Genomic DNA, 10,115 nt, shown 5'->3' on the forward strand with positions numbered 1-10,115 from the left:
TTCCTGTCTTCAAAGAGCTTGTATTTTACCAGGGGATACAACATATATCCAGATAATTAAAAGGATGATAATTTGAGAATGGACAGAGTAGAAACAATTTGGGTAATCAAGGCTTCGTGGAAGCAACACCTGAGCCAGCTTGAAAGAAGACAAGGATTCTAAGAGGTTAAGATAAAAAGGGAGTACATTTCAGACATATGTGATATGTGCAAATGCACATGTAGAAGAACAAGAAGAGATAGTGATCTAGTTCAGCAGGAAACAGGGTATGAAAGGGAAAAATGCAAAATAACTCTAGAAAGGTAAACTGAAGCCAGATTGTGGTTAGATTACAGGATTATTAAATTACTAAAAATTCACAATTTAAAAGGTAATTACTAATCAAAACTATGACTTTCTCATCAAGCACCGTAATTCAAGTATCACACTCTGTTACTGAGATATAGGGGTCAGAGGAGTCTGGGGGGCTTTGCATACAAGACTGAGGAATTCATATTGTATCTTAGAAGCAATTAGGAGCCACTGAAGTTTTTTTGTATCTTACTTTTGTCCCTTTGAGTCACTTACCTGACATTATTGACATGGCATCACTTTTAGTCATATAGGCAAAGAAAGAAAGAAAGAGTAAAATGCAGCTCTCTAGACACCTGGAGCAAGATTTCTAATGCATGAGTTAAGATCATAATAGATTCCTTGAGATAAATGGAATGAAAAAAATAATTTTGTTCAAAGATCCTCTGATTATTTATCCTCTGATTTATTTACACTTAGTCATAAAGTAAGACATAAAACATTTGCCATTGTGCATGCCATGGTTATTATGAACCATGCCTCCCATAGACTCCATACAGAAGAGGGAGTGTTTATATATGTGTATATATATATATATATATATATATATATATATATGGTAAGGTCTTCCAGATGTTTCCATTTATGGATAACACTGTGCTGATTATATCAAGCTGTATAATACTACTGAGTCTTCTTAAGGTTAACACATCTAAGATGCAGAAGCTAGGATCAAGGATAAGGCCGGTGTGAGAGGAATAGTGGCAGCTGTCCATGAATGGAACTTTATATTCTTCATAGTTATAACTTATCTCTCAATCAGGCCTTACTATATATACAAGTGGAGACAAAAAGAATCTCCGAGCAGAGTCATAGCACTCCCTTTGGGAGAAGCTATACTCTCTAGAAGGCAACAAAGCTGCCAGATCTATGGCCAGCAAAGTCCTATGGCAAACTGAGGTTCTCAGAATAGAAGCAGTGTCAGCCTAGGGCAGCAGAGGAGTCTGCTATCCAACAGGCTTATGCAGAATGGTGCTCAAGATATAATGAATATGATCACCCTCACATTTTAAATATGATATAAATGTTCTGTTATAACTATTAAAATTGCCAATAATTCAACAAACATTTATTAAGGGTCTGTATGAGTACTTGTGTTAGACAGAGACTGGTGAGAATACAAAGTATAGATGAGGAAGGCAGAGCCAAGATAGTGGAGTATTGAAAAATACAGTGAACTTCCCCCCCAGAACTCCTCCAAACATAGAGAAAATGCACCATACTGAATGCTGATGGGGAAATCCGTGAAAAACAAATCACAGTGACTAATTTTTCTGGCCTGGGTTAGCACAGAGAAACAGAGAGATCTGTAGAAACTAGGAACAGGGTTTGGCCAGGAGCATGTGGTATTCGGGAACACGTTAGTACCCAGAGTGGGGCTGAGAATTAGGGTAAGAAGGGGTCCAGACCTACAACAGGTCACCAGCAGGGAAATGGTGCCATCTGGCAGCTATGTCACTCAATACTGATTTCCAGGTCATAGACCCAGAGTAGACTAAGATGACTTGTGTCTAGGGGTTGTGTTACAGGGCAGGTAGCAGCCACTATCTCTAAGTATAGTACTAACAAGTTCAGAAGCAGGCATGAACTGTCTCGCTCAGATCCCAGGAGCAGAGCAAGGTCTCACTTCCAGCATCTAGTCCATTCTGCAGGGAAATAACCAGGGCAGGAATCCCTGATCAAAGGAAATCTTACAGATCTGTCACTGAGCCAGCACAACTTTCCAGCTGCCTGATAGGGGGTGAGTCCAGCAGCATTCTTGCTCAGACCCAAACACAGGTCAGGAACTTGCAGAGCTCAGATTGGAGGGGCAGTGATTAGACTTTGCCTTAGATCAGACAACTTTGAGAGCACTGAAAGTTTGTAGTTTACCAGTCTGAGCTGTCCCTGAGATCCTGAAATAAAACAATGCTTGATACCTCCAATAAACAGGACTAGTCCCAACCTTTCTTCCAGAAGCACATGGAGGCCATCAAGTCTGAAAGTAGGAAATACGCTGAAACAAAAAATAGCCCTATTACAAAAACAAAGGCACTTGAGACACAAACCCAGAAGAAGAGAATGACTTCAAAACCTCTACAAGCAAATACTCAAAGAAGTATATGGCTTGCACACAAATTCAACTAGAATTTCTAGAAGAGATGAAGCATTTTAAAAGGAGTTTAAAGAGTGTATGTGTGTGTGTGCGCGTCTGCACGTTCACATACCAAAATATTTACAGCAGCTTTTTTTTTGGTGGCAAAGAATTGGAAATTGAGGGGATGCCCATCAGTTGGGGAATGGCTGAACAAGGTGTTTATTCCACATGAATGTAATGGAATACTATTGTACCATAAGAAATGATGAGCAGGCAGATTTCAGAAAAACCTGGAAAGGCTTACATGAACTGATGCTGAGCGAAGTGAGCAGAACCAGAATATTGTACACAGAAACAGCAACATTGTTTGATGACCAAATTTGATAGACTTAGCTCTTCTCAGCAATACAATGATCTAAGATAATTCCAAATGACTCTAGACAGAATATGCTTTCCACATCCAGAGAAAGAACTATGGAGTCTGAATGCAGGTCAAAGCTTACTATTTTCTTTTTTGTTTGTTTTTTCTATCTTGTGGTTTTTTCCTTTTGTTCTAATTCTTCTTTCACAACATGACTAATGTGGAAATATGTTTAACATGATTGTACGTGTATAGCCTTTATCAGATAGCATACTGTTTTTTATAAAAGTCTTAGAGGGGGGAAATTTTAAAACTCAAAATCTTATAAAAGTGGATGTTGAAAACTAAAACTAAAAAAATAAATTTTTTAAAAAGAAAATATTTAACAAAATAAATAAAAATATAATGAAACAAAAAATAAAATAAAGATGTGTGTGTTTAATAAATGAGAGGCCAAGAGGGAAAAAAATGGAAATGAGAGGTATTAAAGAAATAATTAGGCAATGAACAGTTTGTTAAAAGAGCTACATCACCTTGCTCAAGCAACAAACTTTCTGAAATTTAGAATGGACTAAATGGAAGCCAATGAGTCTATCAGATAAGAGGAAATATTAAAACAAAATCTAAAGATCAAATAGATAGAAGAAAATGTAAGTTTTCTCATAGCAAAAACAACTTTATCTAGAAAACATCAAAGAGAAAAAAATTTAAGAATTTTTGAACTACCTGAAAGCCCTATCTAAAAAAGAACTTAAATACCAATAAGGATTTCAGGAAATCTTGGTTTTTAAAAATTCGGTTTTATTATCAGTTTTGGATTCTGTCCTTCCACCTTCCTTCTACCCCACCCATTAAGAAGGAAAGAAAAATAAAACCCTTTACAAATATCTATAGGCCTGCAAAACAAATTCTTGCTTTAGTCATGCCCTCTCCCCCTCAAAAAGAGAAGAAAATATAGGTCAGTCTACATTCTGAGTTCATCAACTCCCTGGGTTGGATAGTGTGTTTAATTGTGAGTCTTTTAGAACAATTGTTCATTTTGTTGATCAGAATTACTAAATCTTTCAAAGTTGATTATCTTTTCAATATTGCTGTTACTGTATAAATTATACTTCTAGTCATTCTCTCCTCAGCTCCTGCCCTCATATTAAGGGAATTCAAGATATATGTTGATACTCTTTCTAATGCCTACACCTCACAGTTCTTCAGCTTATTCATTTAACATGACCTATTCCTCAACCCCACCTTAGCTGCACACAAAGATGGTCATACCCTTGATCATGCCATCATCATCCAAATATGTACCATTTCCACGTCCATGAACTGTGAAATTCCCTCATCTGATCACACTTGGTTGTCATCCCATCTCTTCTTCTACCATGTAACCCCAAATCCTGTTCTTTCCCTCATTGTGACCTTCAGTCCCTTGACTCTGTCATAGGCTATCACCCCTGTACTAGATACATTCTCATCCCTTCCCTATCTTGAACTCTTGGTGAACCATTTCACCTCTAAACTGTCCTCTTGAATCCCCTACTCACTTCATTTTGTGTCCATTCATACAAGTCTTCCCAGGTTTTTCTAAGACTAAGCCCTTCATTTCTTACTACACAATAATGTTTTATCACATTAATATTTCAAAACTGTTCAGCTATTCCCCAGTTGATGGACATCCCCTCAATTTCCAATTCTTTGCCACCACAAAAAGAACTGCTATAAATCATATGGGTCCTTTTCCTCCTTTTCAGAACTCTTTGGGGTATAGACCTAGCAGCACTATTATGGGGTCAAGGGGTTTACACAGTTTAATAGCTTTGGAGGCGTAGTTCCAAATTGCTTTTCAAAATGATTGGACTAGTTCACAGCTCCATCTGTTTCTTTACAGCTGCTTCGCCCCAACATGTCACTTTTCCTTTTTCTGTCATCTTAGCCAATCAGATGGATGTGAAATAGTACCTCAGAGTTGTTTTAATTCTTGTTTCTCTACTTATTAGTGATTTACAGCATTTTTCATATGACTACTGATAGCTTTTCTTCCTCTGAAAACTGCCTATTCATATCTTTTGGCCATTTGTGAATTGGCTAATGGCTCTTATTCTTAAAATTTCACCTAGTTGCCTGTATATCTTAGAAATGAGACTTTTGTCAGAGAAACATGCTACAAAGATTTTCCCCAATTTCCTGCTTTTCTTCTAATTTTAGCTGTATTGATTTTGTTTGTGCAAAATCTTCAAAATTTTACATAATCAAAACTATCCATTTTACCTCCTGTGAATCCTCTTGTTTGGCCATGAACTCTCCCCCTTTCCACAAATCTGACTGGTAATTTTAGGAAATCTTAAAGGAAAACTGCCCAGATCTCTTAGAACAAGAGGGACTACTTCCTGAAAACAAAAACAAAAACAAATGAAAACTCCCAGGAACATTGTGATCAAAATCCAGAGCTTCCACATCAAAGAAAAAATACTACAATCAGCCGGAAACAAAGATTTCTGAAAATGAACCACAGTCAGGTCAGGATCACACATGATCGTAGAAGTCACCACTATAAAGGACTTGCAGTATGATACTACAAATGGAAAAATATGGTTTTACAACCAAGAATAAATTATCCAGCAAAACTGAATATAATCCTACAGGAAGGGAAATGGATCTTTAACAAAATAGAGAGCTTCTACACATTCCTGATGAAAAAACCAGAACTGGACAGAAAGTTCGAAATTTAAACAAAGGAATTAAGAGAAACAAAAAGGCAAACAAGGAAAGTTAAGGGGACCAAATATGGATTGCTAATTTACATAAAAATGTGGGGAAATGATAGAGGCCTCTATGAACCCTATCCTCAAGGGTCATGGAAACCAATTAGACAAGGTCTTGGAGTATTTCTATTATGTCTTGAGAGCCTTTAAAAAAGAATTGAAAGTGAGGGGAAGAAGAATACATTGGAGGAAGGGAAGGAGGAAAGTCAGGGAAAATTATCATCAGGCTGTATAAGTAGACATCTATACAAACAAGAAGGAAGAGGTGGGTTGGAGTGGCTGATAACTTGAACCTTACTCTCATCTGAACTGATCAAAGGAGGGAAGAATACACACACCAGAGCTAAGTACAAAAATACATTTCACTCAACAGGGAAACTGAGAAAGGAGAGAAGAATAAGGGGGAATCAGAATTAATCTTAAGCAAAGCAAATTCCACAGACACAGAAAAGCATATGCATTTTTTTGAGGTGGCAAAGTATGGCAATCTGAGGGAGTTCCCATAAGTTAGAGAATGGCTGAACAAGTTATGGTATGCCAAATGTGATGAAATACTATTGTGCTATTAAGAAATGAAGAAGCTGGTTTTAGAGAAACCTGAGAATACTTGTATGAACTGATGGAGAGCAAAGTGAACAGAACTGGAGAATAATGATAACTTTGAAAGAATTAAATATTCTGATCATTGTAATGATTTCAAAAAACCAGTGATGAGACTCTTGATAGTACAGAATTATCAATTTGGACATTTGGATGTGGCCATTGGAGAGATTTGTTTTACTTGATTATGTTTGTAATGGATTTTGTTTTGGTTTTTTTTTTCATTCTCAACTGGAGGGAGGTGGGTTGATGTTGGAGGGAGAGAAGGTAGAAATTTTTGCTAATGAAAAAAATGAAATGTATTTTTTAAAAGAAAAAGATAGCTATAAAAAGTATAGATGAGGCACAGTCTTTTATATATGGTATGTGAAATACAACATACCTTTTTGAAAGTGCTTTGTAAATAAAGTTGGACTCCATTTATTTTATTAGAGCTCAGTGAAGAGGTTCCCAATTCAAGACTTTTATTTTTCTGAGTAGAGCTTGAAGGTGTGATCTTAATACCCTTCACACATATATTCTCCCCTTTTAATGTTTTATATCTGGTAGTTGCAAAGGACCCAGAGATCAGAGTCAAGCATGAGGAAGCAGGGAGGGGTGTGTCTTCTGGGTTTTAAGTAAGCTGTGACATTATCATTAATATTATTTGCTAACATCAAAGAGGCAGCTAGTGGTCCTGGAGACAGGAAGACCAGAGTTCAAATTCAGCCTCAGAGGTGTACTAGCTGTGTGGCCCTGAGCATTAACCTCTATTTGCTTTTGGAGAAGGAAATGGCAAACCACTCAAGTGTCCTTGCCTAGAAAACTCCATGGACAGTATTGACATGCTATGGTCCATGGAGTCACAAAGAGTCAGATACAGCTGAACCACTGAGCATCAACAATTATTGGACTTTATGAAAGTATCACAAATAATATAATATACATTTATTAAAAACTACTTTGATGAGTACCATGAGAGGTACTAGGTGAAATATAAAGTTTTGGTCTGATGCAATTCTAGTATTTATCATCTGCTTGTAGTGTGTAAAACATTATACTGGGCACCAGGGATACAAAGATCAAGCTTATTTTCCACTGACAACATATAACGAACAGTTAATATAAAGTATATATAAAGTAAATGGTACAAGTAATTTGGGGAGCGGGGAGGTGGAAGACACTAACAACTGGAGGAGATGAGGAAGGGCCTCATGTAATAGGTAGCACCTCAGCTGAGCCTCGAAAGGCACTAGAGATTCCAAGAGGAGATCAGGAGGGGTGGCATTCCAGTCATGGAAAAAAAGAGTCATGCAAAGGCACAGAGGTAAGAGGTGGAATGTCAAGTACCGGGAACAAATACACCAGTTTGACTGGAATGAAATGTTTGTATAGTGATGTCAAATACTGAAACCAATTAGGTAACTACTGGAATAGTCCAGGGGACAGGAGTGATGAGGACCTGAACTAGGACACCAGGCACATGAATAAAGAGGAAGAGACAGATGCCAAAGATGTGAGGTCGTTCCCTGTTGCAATATTTTAAATGTTTCTAAATGCAGTTTTGTGTCAAAAACAGTTATTTTCCAGAAAATCCAGAACACACCACTCTTCCTCTTTTCTTCCTCCTCCTCCTCTTCTCCTCTTATTCTTCTCCTCTCCTCTTCCTCCTTCTCTTCCTCCTCCTTTTCTCCTCCTCTTCTCCTTTCCTTCTCCTCCTCTCCTCTTTTCTCTTCCTCTTCTTATTCTTCTCCTGTCTCTTCTCCTTTTTATCCTCTCCCTCTTGTTCTCCTCCCCCTCTCGTTCTCTTCTCCTCCCCCTTCTTTTCTTCTCCTCCTCTTCTTCTTCTCTTCTCCTCCTCCTCCTCCTTTTTTTAAACATTTTTTTTCTCCAAGATATATAGGTAATCATGGACTAACTCAAAGGACTGCCCATCCAACTACAATTACAATGGATAACCTGAACAATAAATATTCTTCATCCAGTTGGTTTTTCTTGTGGGGATTGCTAATGTTGTTTGTAACACTTCCACCAGTATAGCCATGGCTGTGAATAACAGAAAGGAAACCCACATTTTTCTGAAAGGTTTCTTACCATAGCTCTGGATTAGCAGCTGTAGGAAACAAATCTGAGCTGTGCAACATAGCTAAAATCATTCCTCTAGAAAAAATAGGACATTTTACTCACAAAAGCACATCCATATTTCCTCCTACCCTATGACACATACAGATATCAGTCCTTTATCCTTCTCAAAATGCCACATAGACAATGATCCAGAAAGTCTTTCCTCTTGTTTTGGTTCAGACCTGTGATTTCATCAATGTGGGGAGCTCCCAGGGTAGAAACTCCCTCCAGTGATGTACAATGGCAATTTCTAGTAGTTTAATTTTAACCTTGAGGCACTAAGATGAAGTGATTTGCCTACGATCATAACTGTAGTATTTGCCAGAGACAGGATCTGAGTCAAGCTCTTCCTATTTACCTATCTTCTCTCAACTACTTCACTCTACCTGGTTCTCCTATGTTAATTAGTCTTCAGTCTCCTTTACTGGTTTTTCATTTCCTACCTACTAATAATGTGGGTGTCTCCCAAGGTTCCAACCTGAGCCCTCCTTTTGCTTAATACAGTTAATACACTCTCACTTGATGATCTCATTTGCTCCCATGGGTTGAATTATTTTCTCTATGCAGATGATTTCCAAATCTGCATATCCAGCCTTAGGTCAGAATTGACCACTCCCAGCTATTTCTTGGATAGTCTGAACCGTAGGCATCTCAAATTTAACATGTCCAAAATAAAACTCATTACTTTTCTCCAAGCCTTTTCCCAACCTTTTGGTTGAGGATGCCATTCTCCAATCACCTAAGCTCCCAATTTTGGTGTCATCCTTGCCTCCTCAATCAATCCCATTACCACACTTGCCTTTTCAAAACATCACTCCTCTAGATCTCCTTCTCTTGCCCGCATACAACCCCAAGCCTAGTTCAGACCCTCATAATCTGGGACTACTACCACAGCCTTCTAATGACTGGAAGTCTTCTTGCTTCAATGATGTATTTCCGACTCCAATGCCAAGCACTGGATCTGATCCCAACGTCACTCTCCTGTTAGGTGAGCGCCGATGGCTTTCCATTTTCTCCCACATTTCTCCAGTTTTCTCCCTATAAACTCCTTTTCAGCATTTAAAGCTCTTCCTAATCCGGCTGCTTCCTGCCTTGCACCACATCCTACAGTGGCCCATGAACTCCAGTTCTCCGAGCTCCACGTCCCCCTCCTGGAAATGCTCGGCCCCTTCAGCTCAGGCTCGGGCTTCCTCAGAGGTTACCTTCCTCACTGTGCCCCTGGAGGTAAAAAGAGACATCAGCGTGTTGTTTCCCCGTGCGCACGTGAGCTCTCTGAGGCGGGGGACAGGGCTTTGTTTCGGGGGCCGGTTCCCCCCATTTCCCCCGTTGTATTTCCAGCGCTTAGTGCATACGCTCTTAGTACAAGCTTGGTGACTGCTAAGTGCAATGACCGGTCGTGATGGCCGGGCTTCCGTGGTCCGCGCTCCCCACCTCCCACAGAGGGGGCTGGCTGCCTTTCCTTCTTTCTCCAATGAGGGCTGAGGAGTTGGGAGGGAGGGCGGAGAGGAGGCCGCTGAAGTCCGGATCGTCGCGGGCCCTCCCGGCCCGGCTGTCCCGGCCCCGCCGGCGCCTCTCTCCGGCTCTCCCTCCGCCGAGCCCGGGTTTTTCATTTTGGATTCTTACGCCCGAATCCTTACATTTCGGCCAACATTCTTCCAGTCACTGACCCGTCTGCCCTTTGACAGAAATCACTCTGGCTCCAACGACTACGCGAGAAGGGGCTGATGACGAGGACATTTTTCCAGCCCATTTGCCCTCTCTCCCGCGGCCACACCCACCACACCCCTCCCCCTAACCCCCAGGCCGCGCCCACCTTCTTTTTACTCTTCTGTCCCTCGCTGCTTGCCGTTCCGAACCGGGGGTG

The sequence above is a fragment of the Notamacropus eugenii genome, chromosome 1 (genome assembly GCF_028372415.1).
Source record: "Notamacropus eugenii isolate mMacEug1 chromosome 1, mMacEug1.pri_v2, whole genome shotgun sequence".
In the NCBI taxonomy this organism is placed as follows: Eukaryota; Metazoa; Chordata; class Mammalia; order Diprotodontia; family Macropodidae; genus Notamacropus; species Notamacropus eugenii.